The sequence below is a fragment of the Cygnus olor genome, chromosome 2, assembly GCF_009769625.2.
Source record: "Cygnus olor isolate bCygOlo1 chromosome 2, bCygOlo1.pri.v2, whole genome shotgun sequence".
Taxonomy (NCBI): domain Eukaryota; kingdom Metazoa; phylum Chordata; class Aves; order Anseriformes; family Anatidae; genus Cygnus; species Cygnus olor.
This window is the reverse complement of record NC_049170.1, coordinates 132,182,626-132,204,813: the sequence shown is the minus strand read 5'-3', so window position 1 is coordinate 132,204,813 and position 22,188 is coordinate 132,182,626. Positions and strand designations below refer to the sequence as shown.

Genomic DNA, 22,188 nt, shown 5'->3' with positions numbered 1-22,188 from the left:
TCCTGCACCAGCAAGTGGACATGCTTGTTGAGGAAGGATCTGACAAGGGCAGGAGACAATGGAGGTGTAGGATGTAAAAAAGCATGTGGTGATGGACAAGTGAAAGAGTGAATCAAAATGAGCACAAACCTGTGGTGATAATTTAGGTTGACTGAGTAGCCTTAATTCAGATATTTCATAATTTCTGTGTTCTTTAATTGCAGCCTTAGTGCTTCTTTGACACTGTTCAGAGGCAATGTAACAGTAAGGCTTTACAGAAAATTAGCCATATCATGCTGCTGAAACAAGCTGGTCCCTTTAGGTACTCAGCAAGGAAGGATAGTCACATTGAATCTGTTTCAGCTACTTGAACCAGTAATGACACTGGCAACACAGTTAGCCTCCAGCTCATCCCGTCCTTCAGAGAATGAAGGTATTGTTAAATTTCATAGCTATTTTCCAAATAAGGGAAAGCATATTCTAGGGATTTTAAACTTTTACACCAAGTTTTCTGCGAGACTCTCCTTTGCCCTGGCCTCCTACCTTCCCTTACTGCTACCGTTCCCCAAATGTATGTTCCTCAGCCAACTCCTGTCTGCCTCCTCCTGTGCCGATATTTCTCCCACACCTTTACTTTTCTCTCTTATCCTACACAGGCCCACATTCTTCTCCTTAACATCATTTCTGTTATTCCCCTCAATTTCTTGAATCTTCCCTGTGGATGTTTATTTTGTCTCTTCCCCTTAACATCTTTCCTTACCACAGTCAGTCTTGCTCCTGTCCTGTCCACTCACAATTGTGAGTTCCTTCTTCTCTTCTCCTGGCAGCCCCAGTTTACAGGGAAAGTGATGCCAGGGCTGAGAGAAAAGGCACTCAGGTCTCCTGTCTGGATAGTGCATGCACTGGGTTATTTCCACATGCTCTTTGATGGAATAATGCATGTTCAGCATAGAAAGGATATTTGGAAAACATTGATTTCACAAGTTTTGCCATGTGCAGACACATTTTACTCAGTGACCTCTAAGGCCAGATTTCCTTAGGGGCAGTAGAGACATTTTCATCAGTACAGAGTTGTCTCAAGCAAGATTTTAAATTCCATTTCCCACGTGCCACCAGATGGAAGCTTTACAACAAAATGTTAATAAAACTATTTAACATTAACTAGTCAATGCCATTTTCCTTAACCACTTCTTAAGGAAGAGCTTACTTTAATCAAAACATTAACAAATTTTCTGAGGGTTATATTCAGCTACAATGGTTTAAATTTGGCAGAGTTATCAGCAACTGAAAACAGAGGCTTATGATTGAAAGCCTCTGGCAGCATCACTTATTGGCATGAGAACTCTGCCACTATTAAAACATGTTGTTTATTTAACAGTTTCTGTTAAATTAAATTACTTATCTTTAATCATGGCAGATATATTTATATCTATTTTAAACAGCCTTCCAAATGTCTCTTTTAATTCTTGCACATAAATTCTAGTGTAATGAGGTAATGCTTCTGCATTTTCATGAATATAATAAACCTCTTATGGTTTGGCCCAAGTTGAATATATCAAGGAAGGAAAAAAAAAAAAAAAAAAAAGAAAAAGGAGGAATTGGCATAATCAGAAATTAAGTCACATTTAATATGTTAAGATTTAGAAATTTAGAACGCACTGAGGAAGTCCACAGTGTAAGGAGGATGAAAATGACATGGAAAAGAACAGTGTTTTCATTTATACAAATATTCAAATAAAGGGTTTGGCTTCATGAGTCTGTTTCTGCTCACATTTATCTTAGTAAATCTTGTTTTCTCTATCTGCAGAAAGAGTAATGAAATCAACAAAATCAGTGGAGACAAAAAGAAATAAAACTAGAATCAGACCCCACAAATGTAAATAAATAAATAACATGAAAAAAGAACAATGACCTTTTGGACAGTGATGAGGTACTTATTGTAGGAAAGTTCCCAACATGAAAAGTTAATGTTTAAGGATTTAAAAATTATTAGAAGGGTAAAGTACCAAACGTAATAGTAAAGATTATTTTCTTCCTGTAACTTCCACTTGAAAAAAATGACCTTTGTTTATATAGAGCAAAACTTTAGTAGCTTATACAAGATTCTACTGAAAAAAAAAAAATTACTTTTGTCAAGGACAGTATTAAGAAAAACTTGTATAGAAAATGTTATCTGTTATATTAAAGCAAACAAACAAACAAACAAACAAAAACTTTGGATTTCAAATACACTATGTCTAACCATTCCATTGTCACCATGAAATATCAGTGGTTCATGGAAACACAAACAGTATGAAGGGAGACTAGAAGCAAAAAGTCTAATTATAAGATCTTGCAATAAACTTTCCAGCACTTGTAGCTTTTTTTTACATGTATAACAAGACATCATATAATATGTTTTTTCTTCACTCTATTACCAATTTTATTCATGTGAATGTGAAGGTCTTACAGGCTGAATCCTATTGACAAAAAGTTTAATAGCTCTGCTGTATAGTTTCTTTCTTTCTGAGATGATTTTCACCCCAAATTTATTACTTTTCCAATATACAAAGACTCTCATCTTTATTGTTCTTTAAATAAATATTATAAATCAAATTAAATACTTGAAAGTAAAAAGGAGGATAAGTGAGAGTAATCATTTCAGAAAACATGTTTTTAGTGTATTTCTTTACACTGTCCAAAAAGCTGTGATGCCCAAAATTGAATTATACAGTGCAGGTGAAAAAAATATCAGAAGATTGCAGGTTAGTGTGTGTTTAAAATTATTTCCTAACAGCATGACATATTTACCATTTTCAATGCTCCTTCCCATCATGAAGACCAATGCAAACCTTACAGAAGACCATATCTTTCATCTGCTCCCATCCGCACGCAAGCAGAGAGCTCTGGGGTGCGAGCATCTGCAGCCCAGTACCACCCGCTAGTCCTAAAGGAAACATATCCAATTCTCTGCCCCACTGTGCTTACTGTTCCAGAAGTAATTATAGTGTCTGTTTTGTAAGTTTGCCTATAGCCCCATGAAGAGGCATTGCTCCGGTCAAAATACTGGGGGAAATGTAGACAGTCTGCTCCATTGCTTGATAAACCCTTGACCACTACACCATAGGAAAGACTAAACTTATTTGAGATGTAAAACAGCTCTCCACGAGTTTCTCAGGAAGACCAACACAGAAGAGAATGTGTAACTAGATGAGGCTAATAATTAAAGGTAATATGCCAAATATATTTGAGAAAAAGTTCTTTAATGTAAGCAAATTACAAAGAATAAAATCGTCCTCCATTTTTTAAGTAAAACATTACCAATAATGTGATGGTATCTTCCCACATCATTTAATGTTCTCTGTAAATCTTTTTTGCAATTATCCTGCTTGATACTTCCTTTGCTTATAAGTGATTTTAAAAACAAGAATCCAGACATGATGTTGAGGTGCTGTTTCCTTACACTTTTTTCCCCAAACTGTTCAAAAAACAGTTCTCTTCCAAAGACAATAAGCTAATTAAAAAAAACCAACCCCATTTAGCTGAAAAGGAAGAAAAAAAAAAAGTACTGAAAATTCTCAAGAGTGAAGGCAAATGAGCTCAGTTATAGACACTTATAGACACTTTGCCTTACCCATCATTTTCCCTGTGCATTTTTAGTTGAAATGTCATAGTCTCCCTTTTAGTCCACTAAAAAATGTGATTTACACTGTTTCCCTATCTCTACACGTATTACCAAGTACAGCCTTATGAAGACCTTGAAATTTTTCTAATACGTTCATCAAATACATTGAGAGAAAAAAAAAAAAAAGAAAAGAAAAGAAAAAAAAGGATATTTCCTCACAGCAAAATCTAAACTAAATTCCATAAGATATGATCAGCCCCTCGATTAAAATCAAACATCTCACATCTCTTCCCTGAAATCTTAATAACTGAAAGATATTTAAATTGTTAGCTATTTCAGACACTAAATGGGACATATCTGTATCACAGGCACGCATAATATAGTTTACATTAAATGATAGATAACTCTTGTGGGAGACTCAGCAAAAGGTCAAGAACTGCACACTGATTAGGCAAAATCAGTATTTTATGTATCTGTGTTGTCTCCCAGACGGCAGATGGTTTGAGAGATACCTGTAACTCATACACTTCTTTTGTAAACAATTTGGAAACTTCAGTATTTTTATTGTATGCCTGAGTTACTTTCTTAAATAATACATTAATTAAAAGCCTTCAAAGGAAAATAAAAGCCTGATAAGCTTGTGAAACTTAATTTTAAAGCAAATTTCCTGGTTGAAGAAAACTAAACAAAGTTCAGTTCAAATACATCTATTTATTGCAAAAAGGAGGCTTCGGAACTGAAACAATTTTCATTTCTGTAAATCAGATTCATAAATGACAATAGAACATCCAATATCAGCCATAGATGCAACCCAGTCTAGGGAAATGAGATTTACATAAATGCAAGCAAACAAAAACCAAATTAATTCCTCTTCATTCATTTTCACAGTCTTTTTTTTTTTTTTTTTTTTTTTATAGTGCCCACAAAGATATGCTTTTCTCATACCATATGCAAAATAGCTAACAAGAATGTAAATATCACAACCCACTTAATTTTCTTATCCACACAATATTAAAGATATGGAACTGAGTTTCATTAATAATGGAGGGAAAATATCCATTTTAATGGATAGATTTTAGGCTTTGAACTTAACTGCAAAGTCAGTGAGGCAACATTTCTCAAAATAAACACCTCAAATAAAGGTGGTGTTATCTGTGTTATCTGTGATCTTATTAGGTAGCAAGACTGAATGCTCAGAATGCATGAATGCAGTTTGTTAACAAATCATCAATGAAAACTGGTAACCAGAGTATAATAATGAAGAGTGGCAAGTAGACTAAATTTCATAAATATATTGGGGGATGACAGAATTTCTGTTTTTGGAAGAAAATCAAGGGAAGTATACCACTCAAACCAAAACAAGAAATATAGACCAACTGTTAAATGAAAAACAAAAGGGTTATTTCAAAATGAGGACAAAAGACAAAACACAATATTTGGTGAATAAACAGTTATTTATAGTTATGAGTTATATTAGCTAGAAGATCTACTTGCAGACCTGCTCTGTTCTTTGAATGTCCAAAAATGAATTTGCAGACATGCAAATCTCAATGAAGTTCTTGGTAACCCTCCCAGGGACGCTGGAGTTCAGCTCACACTGCCAGATCACTCTCTGATGCCTCTCTTGACAAGTTTCTCTTTAACACCTTCGCTGAAAAAGTTGATACCTCAATTTCCTTAGTTTTCTTCCTTAGATTGGGTGTCATGTTTTTTGTTTGTTTGTTTGTTTGTTTTTCTTGTAGCAACCTGCTAAAATGTGGCAGATACACTCAAGTGCAAAAAAAATGCAATCATCACTTACTGCCTTTCTTTTACATGTAGATTTTTACAGCTCTGGCTAACTACACAAGCAGATCTGGATTGTGTAGGAGATGTAGATTTTTTGTAGACAAGAATAAATAAATAAATAAAATCCATCAGGACTTTGCTATGCCAGGAAAGGTTAGTGTTTCGTTAATTAAACCAACTCCCAGAGAAGATGTGGATTTGGAATGCAAGTGATTTTTTTTTTCTAAGTCCAATGAGAAAGACGCCTTTCAGTTGGACTCTATTACTCCTTTCATGGTCGAGCAACAAACCAGATAAAATTGTTCAATGGTATCCCTCTTAAAACGTCAAAAGTACTTTGTCAAGCATAGTCATTGTTTATTATCATACAGACTTCCTGCATCTGTTTTTACTTTTATCATGGGCCAGTTCAGAAGAATTCACAGAAAGCATCACCTACAAAGAAATAAGGATAAATGGTGTAGTTCACAAAACAGAACAACATCATTCCATCAGAAACCTATATTTTGCAAAGCTCCAGGCCTTTATTCAGCTCAGATTTCTTGTTATCTGTGAAAGATTAAACCTCCAGAGAGCTACTGAATCTGCTGTTTGCAGTCAGAAATTTTCTCCTATTTTATCTAAGAGAGTGTGATAGTCATTATTACAAACCCCTGGAACAGCCTATTTTTTTTTTTTTTCAGATGTTCTCACTTTTTCTAAATCTGGTTTCATTTTACATGAGACGCCTTTCACATTTCAAGGAAGATTAGGTATTGGAGGACAGAGAAGGAAACACTTTTTTTTTTTTTTTGCTATTTTCCTATTTAGGTCAGATTTTGTGCTTGTGTAAATCAGCCTAACTCTACAGATTTCCACAGAACTCTGATAATTACCTTGTTTGAAAACATAGATATTTGGAGGAGAGGGGATGGATTGGGGGGGGGGGGGGGGGGGGGTGGAACAAACAAACACCTGTATTTAGTTCTGTTCTATTCTCTACAAAATCCAAACGCTTTAATTTTGTGTATTGCTTTTTTGTCCATTTTGATCCTACACCCTGCTTTCCAGTTATCTTGTCTGTCCATCCTGCTTTCATAGCCCTTGATCCTGAGAAATTCAGTGTATGATGCAGTAAGCGTGTGTATGATAAGTACTTCAAAATGTTTGAGCACAAACACTTCCTCATTTGTCTAATTAACATTCAGTTTCCACTGAATCTGGGCAGTGCAAGAGAGAGGGCAGTAGGAGGTATTCTGGAGGTTTCATTAGTCCCCATTTCCTAATTTGTCCCCAGACACAATGCTGGCAATCAGTCCTGTGCAAAATGTTGAACTCAGGTCTTCCTTATGGTCCTCCTGTCAGGCATAATTAACCAGCCTTCTTATTGATTGCATTTTGCATTTAAGTTCTTAGATCAGAAAAATAAAATAAATAAAAATTGAGAGAAAATATCTCTTTCCCTGAATGTTGTCCTGCACCAGGACTTCTTCACCTGATCCAGCACAGGGACTACTCCCATGGTGTTACCTAGGTAAGGTACCCTAGACATTAAGCATACTATACTTCCAGGGCTAGTAAGGCTGCTTTCCCTTCCCCTCCTTTTGACTTCGGGTCTGCATATGCCCTTTTTCAAGAAAGCCCTACATCCTATATCATAAACTCTGAAGTCTGACAAATTAACAGAACTGATATAAAAACTTACCACTTATTGCCTTCTGAAGAAAGGAAACAAAGCTAAAATATTCTTTACCCCAGCTTGAGGTTTATCTCAAAAGTAACCCTTGAATTGTACAGTATACAGTACTGGTTAGTGGAAAATTGTAGCCATTCAAAATAGACAAACCAAAACTTTTGAAAATCCCAAATGGTGGAGCTGATGATCAGCCTCAACTCTGCTCATTGAGCCTCATGTCACATACACCTGTGGCACAGGTATCCTCACTCCTTCACACTGAAATGAATAAGAGCTACTCATTCTGATTGTCTACTGCCCATCCCAGGGATGTACTCACCTCAGGGATAAAGGTTAAGGCACTGTACCTTGGTGTTCACCCTAACTTCACAACCCAGATTTTTGGATTTATTTTTTTTATAATCATATTCAGAAAGACACATTGTAACACTATTGTCTTCTTTGGGAAGACAGAGAATCCCATTCAGAGTGTGGTGGGCTAGATTAATTGTTCTGACATCTTAATGAAGATTCTTAATGCTGTTGTAATTAGCAAAGGGCCTAAAGGCCTTTCTACACATCCTATGACCTGTTGCTGTGCATCGTGCTGCTACAACTGTCTGATTACGGAGACAGACCTAACCATGTGTGACTTCACAGCGGGCAACATCTACACTTTTTTCATGCAATCTAAGCTAGAACATGCTTGGATGTGTGGCTGATTAGGTGTCAGGCTTATACACATTAAATCAAGAGGGAGAAGCCATTACATGAAGTTCCAAGTGCTTCAATGAATCAGTGCAACCAAGACAATGTGAAAGGCCAGGTAACAAGTGGTAAGTGATAGTAATGGTTTCATCCCAGTGTTCCTGTGCCTAATCATGGGAGAATGGTCATGAATAGCACTTTCTGCTAGCCCTATGCCACCAGCTACTAGAGAGCTGGCCCAAGACTGACATAAAAAGGAAAAGGAAAGCAGAGACCTGTAGGCAAAATGGAACCTATAACCTACGTGTAAAGAGCCTACCTGAAAAAAAATACAAGCAGTAATTCCTAGCATTCCTAGTTATCTTAATTTGTCACTGAAAAGTTCTCAACAAATATTTTCTGTTCCTTTTAAGCTCCTAAATTAAAACTTAAAGTATATCAAAGGGCTACTGCATGGCCCTATCCATGATGCATCTTGTTTCAAAGTTTAAATAATTATTGAGACAGGAATTTGCATGTAACAACCTGTTTTTCCATTTTATTAGTCATTTAATATTATATGATGAGAATGATAACAAGCTGCTAAAGAGTTCATCACAGGCAAAGATACGAATCTGTAAGACATGAGCTTTGGTTTGTAGAAGGACAGGTTTTTGTTCTTTAAGTTCAAGGCGCTGAATTCTACAGATAAAAATAAGACAAGCAAATATTAAATCATTTTTATTGGCTAGCATCCAAAAGACTCAGGTTCAATAGAACCTATACACTATACACTATAATTAAATTGTCATAATTTTTCTATTATATAATTAAGTACAGTATCAAAACCAGCATTAATAAATTGGGAGTATCATGTCTCTTCCTGGACAATTTGACTGAGTAGGCTTTCATCTATGCTTTCAATTTCTCTTGTTCTATGAACTGCTTTTGCTTCTCATCCAATCTTCAGATGAACTATTAGACAGTGTAGATGGTAAACTATATATAAATATACTAGCATGAATTCGTAGCTATTATTAGTCACAAAGATAAACTTGTGAAAATTCTGGCCTCTTCCACATATTAGCATCAAACATTCAGTCCAAATGTCATGAAAGTCAGGTTTGTTAGTAGATCCACTGTTTTTCTGTTCACCATATTATATTAGTTGAAAATATATATAGGCAACCTGAGTCAAAATATTTTAACAGCTACTGCTAATATTAAAACAGAAATTATTAAATAAGATCACAAAGTTGATGCTTAGAGAGTAGTTTTCCATTTCTAACGTTGCTGTTACCAATTTTCTATAAAATATTTGTCAGAGTCTTGCTACTTTGTATCGATTGGGAAATCCAACAAGAGTCATTGACACAGCACAACTAAAAGAAATCCACAAAGCAACAAAAACTAAGACTCTCTTGTAAACACAGTTTAAAAAAACGTATCTTGTTTTTTTAAGGAATGAAGCTTTTTCTTTCTTCTACAAATGCTAAGCAGGTACTGGTAGGTATACACTGGTTTTCTGTAGTGAATTTTCTCAGTGTCTCCCACTAAGCAAACGCATTTAGCCTGGAGGGTGACCACAATCCAGGGACTGTAGTAGCAGCTCCTGAGCAGTTCTGAGAGGTAGCTTTTTTTAGGTGGATTGCATTTAAATAGCATGTCCTTGCTGTTATCTACTTAAATAAATACGTGCCTTCCTCATGGCTGCTTTCACTGAGAATGTAATTTTGCTGCTATTTTTAAATAGTCTTCACAACACAAATACATCTGCACATCACTGACACATCAGAGCTGGGATAGGTGGCGTCATCCTGTTTTTATATCAGTTCTGTTCTGTGCTGGCTTATGATTTAAACCATATGGTGTTTTCCATCAACTTCTAGGTGAAAGTAGTTGTAATTCCCTTTGTTATAAACTGCAAATTCTCAAAGCAGCATATTTAGTAATATTTTAGCAAACACAGACCTCTTCTGTCCTTGCAAAACATGATCAATACACTGGACATACACAGACAGAAAACAGCTTAAATATTGGAATAATTTCTCATACTATTAATTAATTACAGAAAATTGTGTCTATTAAGATGAAGAATAACTCAATACTTCTGATAACAAAAAAATTATAATTATTACAGAAAACTTTTTTCCATGTTAAGCTGAATTGCTTCACCCAGATCAGTGAAATATTAGGATTTACTTCAAATCCACCAAGAGGCTTTGCAACATCTTACAGCGCTCAGGGGTTTAATAAAGCTATTTATGCAGATTGTCTTGAGGATTCTACTTAATTAATTAACTTAATTAATAATGTTATATGTAGATTTTTAGGCAGAACATACAGTCTGTTTAATTTCTTGGCACTGATAAGATTGCCAATCTGCAAGAAATCCTACTGAAAGTGGTACTCAGAAAAGGAACACTGCTGATAACACCACATTGTTTTCTCAGTGTGAACTGATCTGGAATTCCTGCATAGCTACTGACATTAAAATGGGTGAACATAAAACAAACATCTTAACCTCTCTACTTTCTTCTTCTGCTTCCATCAAATGTTAGGTACAGTTGAAAACTTAACACTTAACGACTTCAAAGAAAGTACATCTGCACATTGTGCAGAGTGAAACTTGTTCTGTTTACGCCCAAACTAGTTTTGAAATAGTTAATATAATTTTAATGTAATCTGTTGTCTGACACAGAAAGGTGGCCGTGGCAGGCACTTTCGGCTTCCAGAGATCAAAATATGTTGGCAATACTTTAGGCAGTAGGTACTGTTGTCCTTCAAGTACTCACAATATAAAAAGGTTATCATGTCCAGATGTGTATTATTATAATTGACTAAGTTACAATAGTACAAATGAATGAGAGGGCAAGTTAGACCTCAAGCAGATCTCTATAAATCAATAATACATTTCTCAGATGTCTGGATTTAAGATGTTCTTTCATAATTTTTAAGACAGGTACATATGTGGGAGTCAAGAAAATATATTTGTCTTTTCTGATGGATTCTAAAATATCCTTAAAGCACAGAATTAAAGAAAATATAAAAAACCAAGAACATGCAAGTGTTCTTTTGATTACTGCATTTGAGAGACATATATATATACATGTATATCTTTTTGTTACACAGGATTTCAACTATTGTTATTTGCATTTTAATATAAATGTTATAATAAATTGCATTATATTTCCCCCACAAGATTAATTTATGAAACCATAGTGTGGTTGATGGTGGCAGCTGAACCCCTCAATGGAATTAATTAAAGGATAATCTCCATTGCTTTGTAGCATAGAAACCAATAAATGGCTGATGAGATTAATAGCTGAAGCGAAGCTAAAGTGTTTAAGGAATTTCGAACCCCATTTATTACACACACCCTACAAAGCAAGAGAGATTATAGCTATACAGAAAACTAGAACATCAAAAAATTAAAAAAAAAGAATCCCAAACAAGAAAAACATAATTTTCTTCCCTTGTGAATATTTGAAAGTGAAGCTTCTTTGTTTGATAACTCTGTGGCATATATATGAACTTGGCTAGAATGAAAAAGGAAGAGGAATGAAGCTGAAAATGTGTGCTCTTTTGATTGTCTAAAGCAAGGAGTAGCTGGGGAAAACAGTTTAAAAATATATTAGAAGAACAGGATATTATCAATGAAAATATGAGTCAATTTTTAAACAGTTTGTTTGTGAAAGCTGAAGTTTTTATATTCAAGTCAGCATTTCCCAAACACAAACTGTGAAATGATAAGGCTTGTGAAGCATTTGGAGAATGTTTCCTCCACAGCAGCTACCATGCTGCTCCTTTGGGTGAAATTGCTTCTGCACCTTCATCAAATCTCTCTAGCTGGCAGAAATGAGATTCATGTGATATTCAGGCCTTCTTTTACCCTTTGTAGGAGCAAATGGAGTACAGGTGTATGCTACAGCAGATAAGGTGTTGTTCTCTGAAAGTTTCCTGAAGTGACAATTTTCAATGTCATTTTCAAGGACATCATATAAACTTTTGACAGCAACCATTTTATTTTTTTTTTTAATTAAGTGAATCGAAGGTTGTTTTTAAGTGCCAAAATATACTACTTTGTCATAATCCCTTTTCATCAAGTGTTCTCCTTAGCTTTGATTTCTTATTACAACCACTCTCTACAAACTTTAAAAAAAAATCTTTTCATCATATTCTTCTAAAAAAATCACTATAAAATTCTGAAATTTCCATTTAGAAAGTTTTTTTCACTTTATTTTTCCATGTAAAATTAATCAAGTTTAAAGTTAATGAGGGATAGAGTGTAGTTTAAACTTGCCATACCCATAAAGCATCTTTAAAGCTGATGATGGCTCAACTTTCAAGATAAAATGAATTAATTTTCAACTGAGGACAAAGACTTGTTTCAGGATAACAAATGTATTTAACAAAAAGGAGGAAAAAAAGTGAAATATATGCATCACTGCCTGGTCTGCTAGCATCTGCTCTGGTTTCATGCCCACCTGAGAACCCTGCCTCAGGAGTAGCTCTCTCTCTCAATCCATCTGCGTGAGAGTGAAAGGGAAAGAAATAGAGAAATCTCCCAGGATATGTGGCTACTTCATCATTCCTTCTGAACTTAACAGTTTGGAGGGTTGAAATAGGAATGTCTGGCATGGAGGAAGCAGAATACAAAGAATGAAGTACTCATTTCTCTCACTTGTATTAACAACTAATATTTTGAAGGCAATGAATCTACGCTAACCATTACAGTTAGAATTATGACTAGTAACATTAGGTCCAAAGATGTATTTTCATCAGTGACAACTAATAATGAGCCAGAAAGGTCATTCTTTTCATTCTCTTGAATACTGCTTTCTCAGCATTAAAGTCAGGAGTAAATTTACCTCATCTTCTTTTCCTTTAGGCCTTAATTACATAGATGGAATTGTAGTTCATCTGTGCAAACTATTCCTAGACCTTCAGTAGTAATGTACTGTGTAGTCTTCCTTTAGATTTCTCTACACCTACACCACTCAAGTCCAGATTTAAAAGCATTTTATGTATAAAAGCCTAATGAAAATCATCTGACAAGCAGAAATACAGAACTATAACAGGAAATATCTTCATGAAAAGTCCCAGACTGTCCAAAACCTAACAAATATGATTTGGGGTGGTTTCTTTATAAGCCAGATCCTAAGTAATCCAAACTGTGAAAAAAATCTCTCTTTTTTTTTTTTTTTTTTTTTTTAAACAAATCTCAGCTCTTGTTTTATTTAAAAGATTTTAATTTTCCTGGAAATCAAATTTTAAAAGTCTTACATTAAAATAAATATTTTAAAAGACTATCTTGGGAATCTGAAGGCTTGAGTTATTTTGAACACTTAGATTTGAATCTGGTGAAGCTCTGTGAGTTTCCATCTCTTTCAGCAGATTTGAGGCATTTTTCCTACTTTACTGAATGATGGCTTTCTCCATTTTAAGATGATATTTAGTCCACAGTTCTAACATAAATTTCAATGTCCACTAAGCAATGTGTAACTGACACTGCCTCATATGGCATGTCTGAGTTTCATTCCTACTGATAACTTATCACTATGTAAAGCATTTCTAGACAGCTCAGCTGAGGCATATCAGGTATAAAACACTACTATATGTCTACGTTCTGTATTCTGTATAATATTTGTTATCCTCTATATTTAATCACTCTCAGTTGAGTCCATACTCTAAGAAATTCCTGTCACTGATGCAAACACAGCGTTTGGTCTGAAGACTATTCAGCTTTGACACAAGTACTTCCCTGTGTCCTTCTTTATATGTGTTCCTTTAGTGTATCATTTGTATGACAGACCACAGCTGAGAAGTTGTGGTCTGTCATAATTCACATATTCACATGTTCTTTATGTGAATATAATATAGATTCCTTGTAGCATGGCTGTTTATAGTCCTAATGCCCAAATCTATGTTATGCACTGTTTCTGGGCCAGGTGGGATTTATTCCAGTTCTGGCATTTATTGGACAAGATTCCTTATCTAAACTGAAATTCCAACCTGAAAAAGGCTGGTCATCAAACCTGAGCTATCGAACATACCCAAGAAAGGCTTTGACAGAGATCTGAGTAGTCAAAATAACGCTTGATGAACTGGTTGCCTACAAGCCCTTTCCAGTTTACGTTTGACTTAGTCTTCTCGTGAGCACAGCAGGAAAATGGATATGTAAACATGCTGTGGAGGGCTAACTTGTTGTAAGATAGTGACATGGGAAAAATAAATCTGTTACGCAGCAGAGATTTTTTTGACCAGTCAGCAGCAGGACCCATAGGGTAGCACACATTACTCTGGGTATGCCTGCCTCCCTCACTCCCATCTCTCTGTGTGTTACAGTTACACAGGACCTGCCATCTACCTGGCTACCATCGAAGAGCACAGACAGACTTCTTCATATTTATATGCTGCTCATCCTTTTCAGCTCATCCTTATACTCCAAATCAAAAACACAGTGATCGTTCTGGAAATGTTAACACAGAGCCTTCTCTCTCTTGACTATTTGGGCTTATAGCTTCTCTTTGACCTATTACTCTTCTGTGTCTCAAACTATTTTATAGTTTGTCACCTGTGTAATACACTTCTGTGAATTGTCTTTAGCAAACAAGATTGCTGGTTTCATCTCTGAACACTGAACTAGAATCAGGTGAATCCATAATGCTAAAACAATTTTCGATAGTTACCTCTTACCAATTCCTATGGGACTGAAAATGTTTCCCAACAGAGCTTCAACAACGCTGCCCATCCAATCAGATAAAATACTAAAAAACAGCAGGTAAAATGTACTTTAAATATTTTTTCTGCATTAATTATGTTTGGTGCTCTCATTTCATAATAGCTACATAAATATGTAGGGCAAATTTCTTGATTCTCATAAACATTGCAGACCCTGGTAGTTCCAGATGCTTACATTCCATGCAGAATTCCCTTCAGTGGCCAGTAAGAAAATAATAAAAAATGGTGTACATATTTACAGGATCTTTCATCAAAGTCTCTGAGAGGCTTCAGAGATACGCTCATAGCAACATTTTCATCTTAGAGCTAAAGGAAATCAAACACTAAAAAGATTAAAGCCCAAACCTTTAAAGATGTCTTTGGAATTAATTGGAGCCTTGAAAACCTTTCAGGATCTGCATCTAAGTGACTTGTCCAAGGATGCACCCTGTGAGCAACTGGAAAATAAAATACAGGTGTCATGAATTCCTTTTTCATTATTTTAAGGCCACCAAAGAGGAATTATGCATATAGAGCAAATATAGCTAAACAAGTTCATGCAATTCATAGAAGATAGATTTCCCCATCAAACATAAGTCCCATGGTATTCATATGGCACTCCAAATATGCTTGTTGACTCTTGAGAGCAAGTATAGACAATCACTGTATAATCTAAGGTGAAATATACAGTCTTGTCATACATTGCATTTAGAGAGACCTCTAAACATGCGGGAGCTGTCATAATAGGTTGCGCTTGTGCACGTGTGTGTGTGCATGCGTGCAAATACATTCAGTCCCACAGGATTACTTGCACAATAGAGGTGAATCTGATTATGACAATTTTGACCATTTAAGCTTAGAAGACTAACTTTCCTATATAGACAGTTGAGAAAAGGTTGATTCTTTCAAATGGGGATGAGGGTTCTGAAAGTCGCTGTCTGAAGTTGGATGATGTGAATAGAGAGATCAAGAGATCTTGATGTCAAGATCAAGAGATCCCCATCCTGACTTTTTCCATCTATTGAGATGCTTCATTTATGTTCCATGCTGACACAATGGTAATCATATCAGACAAGAGGGAGGGGAAGGAGGAATCACTATCCAGGTTTGTGTGAGCAATTTTTTATTTATTTTCTTTTTTTCCAGGATTTTACAGAGATTTAGAAAACTTCTATACTTGGCAATTTGCTGATGTGCTTTCTGTCAATAATTTTAACTAAATGATGTGATCCTGCTTCTGTTGAAAATGTCACAGTTTTGATGGTATATGATTGGACTTAAAAGGCAATTATACATTTTATTTAACGTTCTGATATTAAATAGCCTGCTAATCAGTTCAAAAGTTTCAGGATGAATTAAATTTATACTCAACATCGATAGTCCTCTGTATATTTTTGTATGTATTTTACATATAAAATAAATATGTCACAATATAGAATTTTACCCTATAGGATTAACTCAAAATGTTTTTATTATTAATGACTGCGTTTGTTTCCAGAGTGCTATTTTTTTTTTTTTTTTTGCCTTTTCAGTTTTAGAAATGCTAACATTTTTTAGCCTGGTTCTTTGAAGAAAATATTGACTTAAAACAGTAAAGCATGCTTAGAAAATTACAGGTATGAAGAAAATTGGAATGAAAAAGAAACCTCCTGGGTGAGATTATTCACAAGAAAACGTGGAAACACTAAATAGATCACAGTTTTTGAAACAGGAAGAACCCTGGAGCAGGTGAGATTTGCATACTAATTAGAGACAAAGTTTATTCAGGCTCACAGGCTAATCTATCTGCCATCACAAGACGGCATCTGTTTTAGAAGATTCAACACCTTTTAGCTTGGCTGCTGGTGTTATGAAAGCTGAAATATTTTTCTGTTTTCATTATAAGTTTTTGCTTTTGGGGTTTACAATTCAGCAAGAACATTTTTTTTCATATTTAAGCTAATTCTGTTTAGAAGTGATTTTTATTGAAAAGATAATTTCAGAATCTTCCATTTGTGTCAAAAAAAAACAAAAAGGGGGTGGGGGTAGGGGGTGGGGGTGTCTAAAGGATGTGATTTACAATGGTTAAAAATCAACCATTGCCAGCGTGAAGTAAACACTATCCAAAATGAAAAAGTGCACAAATATCCCAGATATCTGCAAATTGATGTTAATAGGTGACCCTTATTTAATATCTAAGTGCACTTTTATTATCCCAATCTTCAGGGCTATTCACATTCTCCTATATATCTCAGTCCTTCTCTGTATTATTGATGCCCTTATTATTGATCCAACATTAGCAAATTTCATCAGCATACTCCCAATATTTGCCAATACTACTATTGAAATTATTAAGCAAAAATAATCTCAAGTCCATTTCTTGAAAAGTTCCAGTTGCAAATTCTCTGCAGCACAATCAATACAACCCAATTTAACTCTACTGGCATGTGCTCATTTTCAAAACCCTTAACCTCTTTATGACTCATTTTACTCAACTCCATTTTCCTTTCTGTTTATTTCCAGTCAACTCTGTATTCAACATGTGTATTGGCTTACATATCAATTTTAATATCTAAAAATATTCTTTAACTTGGGCAATCTGCATTTCTGGTTATCTATCTTGATTTGATTGCAATGAAAATATTTAAATGAAAAATTGTGGTAAATATATCATAATGAAGATGTACAAAAACTGAAGTACCTAGTACCTTTTGAACTCAATTGAAAACTTTTGTTCAATCTCATGGGAAGGAAAATGTGTCAGAAAACTCAAAAGAATGAAAAGAATTATAGTATTAGTTACTTTAATTAATCACTTTAACTCATATTAAAAAAAAAAAAAAGTTATATGCGTGTTCTGCTACTAGCATGGATTCTTTTTCCAGACCGCAGCGTAAGTTGCTTACAAACAAATAATGGCAAATCTTTCTTAGCCAGAGAACATTTTTGCAGAAAAAATGAGTTTTCATCAGTCATGTACACATGTACAGGATCCACCTGAAATAGTTGTCTGACCAGTCTTCCAATTTTAAACAAACACAATACCTAGGTCTATCATACTTTGTCTTTTCCTAGATGGGATTTCTGTTTCTGCCTGTTTGGTTCTTTTATTTCCTGATAACATTTGAAAGTTATGGTCTTCATTCACAACTTTCGTCTGTTCACACACACACACAGTACATGAGAGCTCTAATTTAAACATATTTGCCAAATTTTCTTGACTTCTGCATGCTTCCTTGAAGACCACCATTGCTTTTTTGCACCCAGCTGTAGTAACGATGTCCTTCTTACCAACTGATGAGAAGGAAAATCACCTCCCCTTGACTCTATAAAAGCAGAAATTAATTAAACAGGCTACCATAATCTCATATGTGTGAAAGTAGTTGTTGCCTTTACTAGACTTGTATCCTGATGTAGAAAAACAACAGTAATAATGGCTTAGGCAGTTCCACTCAATCTGCCATCTAACTTGTATTACACTACTATCTCTATGGCCAAAAAGTCTACTGCACAGTCTTCTCTGAACCCACCTGTAAAGCAGTTCTGTCAACTATGGGTTCTCTCTCTTGTCAGTCAGATCTCTTGTTTAAAGCTAAAGGAAGTTTCCCTCAAGTAAGACTAGTGACCAAAGCTTTCCTCATCTACTGAAATGCAATTTTCTATTACTACACTAGTTACTAAAAGGTCGTGATAAGAATGCTGGACTTCATAAAACACTGAGCTTAACATGAAAAGCATTCCCTCTTTACAAATCCACAGTTTGAGTCAGCTGTAGCAATTCATCTTAAGACACAATAGCAGTCCCAAAACTTCTGCTTGTAGTAGTCTTTTGCAGATCTTTCTTACTGTGATTTTGCATAAGTAAAAGTAATTTGGCTAATGGGTCTGTCACTACGTAGACTGATTATGGTATAAGTCTATCTAGAAGAGACGTGGGATCACACACACACACAAAAATCATTGCAGTGTAGCCAAAAAAGAAATATAAAAATCATGGTCTCTCAGATATTAATGGAAACATTTCCTTTAACTACCTCAGAATGAGAATTTCACTCCCCGTCTCTCAGATTGAGGGCTTGTCTCTACAAGGCTTATTTTACAGCCCTGAATAAACATTCACCGACATCCAGCAGACAGGCTTCAAGGCACTGTGATTGCTTCACGGTGTGCTAATGGCAGAAAGGGGGACACAGTGCTGCTGAACACAGCACAGGGTGATCCTGCAGTGATGCTGAGCTAGTTCAGCGCGGCACACCCAATTTCCCTTCCTTGCAAGTAGTACAGAGAATGGCCAGGGGAAATAGGGCAGGACACAGCATTCCGAGCAGTCCCTGAATGTGGTAATAACTCCTTGGCAGTAAAAGGAATTTCCAAGCAGCCCTCAGGTACATAGAACCAGTTTAAGGAGTGAAAAGACAACCTTGCATGCCCTTTTACACAACAATGTCACAAACAGCTGTTGTGAATGAAGGAGAGGTACAATGCAAAATATTTTCTCACAACCATTTATTACAAATTTTTCTCAGTTTTCAAAGTGGTCCCTGTATGGTCTACGTTTTCAACAGTTTTCTCTGTTGCTGCACAATCTCCATGAGATAACAATAAAGAAACAGTTTTGCCTCTAGTGTATTCAATATATCATTACTGATTCAAGTTCCATTATTTGAAATGGTACAGAAAACTATACACTCCAAGCTTTAAATATTACTAATAACAAAATACCTACTCATGATGTATATATCATTTAGCTCATAACACTGCAGTGGTGCTGAAAGGCTTAAGTGCATTACACATTGCTGTGAACATTGAACTTCAGGACAACAGGGTTTCAGCTATTTTAATCACGAAATAATTTTTTGTTTGCTGAGATATACTCATCTTCCTGATAGCAAAATTTAATTAATGTTGTCTTAGATTCCTGAGTGTAATATTGGTGGTATTGCTGTTATGAAGTGAAAAAACCAACAGTGATAACATTCTGTATTTCCAATCTTTTAGAAAAGAGTGTATTTGAAAAAGGACAGAAGAGAAAAATAAATAAACAGAAGAACAAACAAAAACAACAACAGAAACACTAGTCATATATTGTTGAATTTTAACAGGGGCTGCTATAATTTTTCTCAAAAGTGAAAACACTTTGTACTATTCATTGCTTCAATTTAATTCAAGAATCATGAAAGCAAATTAGAAGAGCCTCAAAAAATCATCCAGTCTATGCCTTGACATGTGATGTCTGATGTGAGGATTAGTCTCAATATTTAATCAATCAGCTTCTCAAATTAAAGAATAGACACAATATTCCTTATATTACCAACAAAAATCTGTCTCTGAACTGTGACAAAAAACACCATAAGACAACTCTAATTATGGAAAACCATGTTAACTACTTATGTACAAACAGCAGCGGGTCATAACTCATAACTCTTTTTTATGCTGGATATATTACCTTGCTTCATCTTTTTCATCCAGTGGGAGAAACTTATGTGACCTAATTAATATATTATGTATAATATGAGATCTGTGTATTAAGTGCAGGTTACAGCAATTTATGATAAATGAGGTGTCACAGATAGAAAGCAAATTAATGGAAGTATTAACTATTAACCAAAGACATATGTGTAACATATATATATATGTAACAAAGAGAACAATAGCCTTATAAACTTGTCTTAGAAATACATGTTCAAAAAAATAGGAAAAAAAGGCATACAAAATGCAGGCTGTCTTTTCTTACCAGGCCAAATTTTTTTTACTATGTTAATGGATGTTTTTTTCTGAGAATTGGACTGACTGATATTAAATGAGGGGAATTATCTTGATGAAATATTAAGGAAAGAATTTCAAATGCATGATGTCAGTAATTGAGAAAGGAGGCATTCATAATAATATTAACATGATCATTTTTAAAATGCAACATACTTTAATTTCCACTTCGGTTATTTCCTGCTTTTTTTTTTTTTTTTTTTTTTTTTTGAGATAATGAATGAGTACTATCAACTGCAAGTAAAGTCAATAGCATCATAGTTATCGTTTCTGACAGTCTGCCTCTTCACCTATAACAGAGAAATTACTCCACAGTGAGTTCCACACCCAGCACTGCAATCCACAGTTTCCATAAAGTGTAATACCAATACTACAAGAGGTTGCACAGATAAGTACCAGCCATAGTGAATGGGGTTTATGAAATAATTTCCAGTCTCCAATACTTATTACCAATTTTTCAATAGTAGAGGGCTGTAGTGATATCTTTTACTAGCTCTGTATTTTCCTAAGACATACTTGATAATTATACTATATATTGGTGTGATACTAAATTAATTATCCTAAATTATTAAATCTGAATTTATTTCAAATCAACATAGAAAGCATATTTCTGAAAGATCATATTTTCTGCAACTTCAATTTTATAAACCCTAAAGGGTGTCCTAATCATTCACGCAAATTAACAGCTGTAATCAGTGGTATAACTTTAGAAATGAATTTGATTTATAAATAACACAAAGTGAAATGGAAATCTCAGTCTTGAGCTCATAAATGTCAGTTGCATTTTTTTTCCACAACTGCATATTTTATGCATGTAAAGAATTTGCCACAAATGTAATCCACTTTTGTGGTTGCGGAAAAAGCAATGATGTTCAGTACTAATAAATAAATACATTAAAAAATACAATTAAATTAAATTTAGTTTCCACAGTAGCCCAGACTTAGAGTGGGAGTAAATCAATACAACTCTGTAGAAGCTAAAATATTTCTGGCAGTTTGCTCAGAATCTGGCCCTCTATGTCTCACTGAAATAATTTTTTTAAATGATTAAGTAAAGTACTGCACATATAAGGAATTGATTTTTATCATTGATTTTGTGCTGGCATTTGAGCCAAGCCTCAAAAAGCTTGAACATTTAATGTATTTACAGCTGTCTGTTGGCAAGGAATAATTCATTCCCTCCAAATGAAACATGCTCCTGAAGCTTATAAAAACAGCATTTTTCTAGACTAGATTTACAAACAGCTTCTTCAAATAAAAAGTTAGAAAATGTACTTTAAATCACTGAAACAGAAGCAGAACTCTGTTTCTTGATTTTTTTTTTTTGGCTTGTCAAACAAATAAGACAGATATAGATTATATTTTCCTCCCAGAAGATCTGCTCCATCGGCAGAGAGCAAAGATCAATGATGAATCATCATCTCATAACAAAATATTTCCAGTGACAAAATGAAGTGTATTGTTTAACACTTTTGTTTAAATATGTACGTAAGAAAATTTTGGTTGCCTGTCACTGTATTTTTCCTAATCAGACAAATCCATCCCTTATTTCACTGGGAGAGCATCTTCTTTGGCTGATCAGAGACAATTTCAGAAACAGGTTCAACATGAGAAGAACCTACCTTTGATTCATTTCAAAGCCTCTCCCTTGAGAGTGTAATATTCTAACACAACAATTCATTGGCTTTACTTTCAAAAGCTATTACTGATATGTATGAGAATATACTACTATCTATTAATCTAAACTAATCAGATCACCAAAGTCTTAGCTGGTTAATGTGTTATTCCAGAAGAAATAAGTTTTTAAAATTGCATCTTTCTTTTTGCTCTCTATTTCAGAGCATGTGTCCACCAATGTTGAAGGAGAGAATACTGTTAGCTATGAGGGCTTTGTTAAAAAGGAGAGAATGAGTGGTAAAGTAAGTTATTCCACACGCTCCAGCCATATATTTTTATCTTCCTACTGACTTGAGTGACCTTTGGCTGAGCACATCCAGAACAGATTGCAGGA

General features: G+C 34.8%; 1 protein-coding gene across 1 annotated transcript in view; it reads right to left on the bottom strand.

The window, feature by feature from the left end:
- The window catches only part of RALYL (RALY RNA binding protein like), a 460,877-nt gene that overhangs the window by 381,563 nt on the left and 57,126 nt on the right, over positions 1–22,188 (bottom strand). Inside the window, 1 exon segment of the mRNA XM_040546189.1 lies at positions 14,802–14,893. The gene's annotated coding sequence lies outside the window, so the exon portion shown is untranslated.